Genomic DNA, 334 nt, shown 5'->3' with positions numbered 1-334 from the left:
ATATCTCCCCACTTTTCACTCAGTGTCCCCCCTCCTATTTCTCCCTTTTTTCCTTGTCTTTCTTATATCTCACATCTCCTCCCCTATCATCCGCCGCACATCTCTCCCTCTCCTCTGTCTTCCCCTTACATCTCCCCCTTTCCCTTGTCTCCCCCTTCGTAACTCCCCCTTTTCTCCGTGTCTTCCCCATAAATCTCCCCATTGTCTCTTTGTCTCCCCCTTATATCTCCATTTCCCCCCCTATATTCACCCATATTACCTTCCTCCCCTGTCCATCCCCTATATTTCTCCCACCCACTGTCTCCCCTTCTCCCCCTGTTTATCCTATATATAT

The sequence above is a fragment of the Penaeus monodon genome, chromosome 22, assembly GCF_015228065.2.
Source record: "Penaeus monodon isolate SGIC_2016 chromosome 22, NSTDA_Pmon_1, whole genome shotgun sequence".
NCBI lineage: Eukaryota > Metazoa > Arthropoda > Malacostraca > Decapoda > Penaeidae > Penaeus > Penaeus monodon.
Note: the sequence above shows the minus strand (reverse complement) of the source record.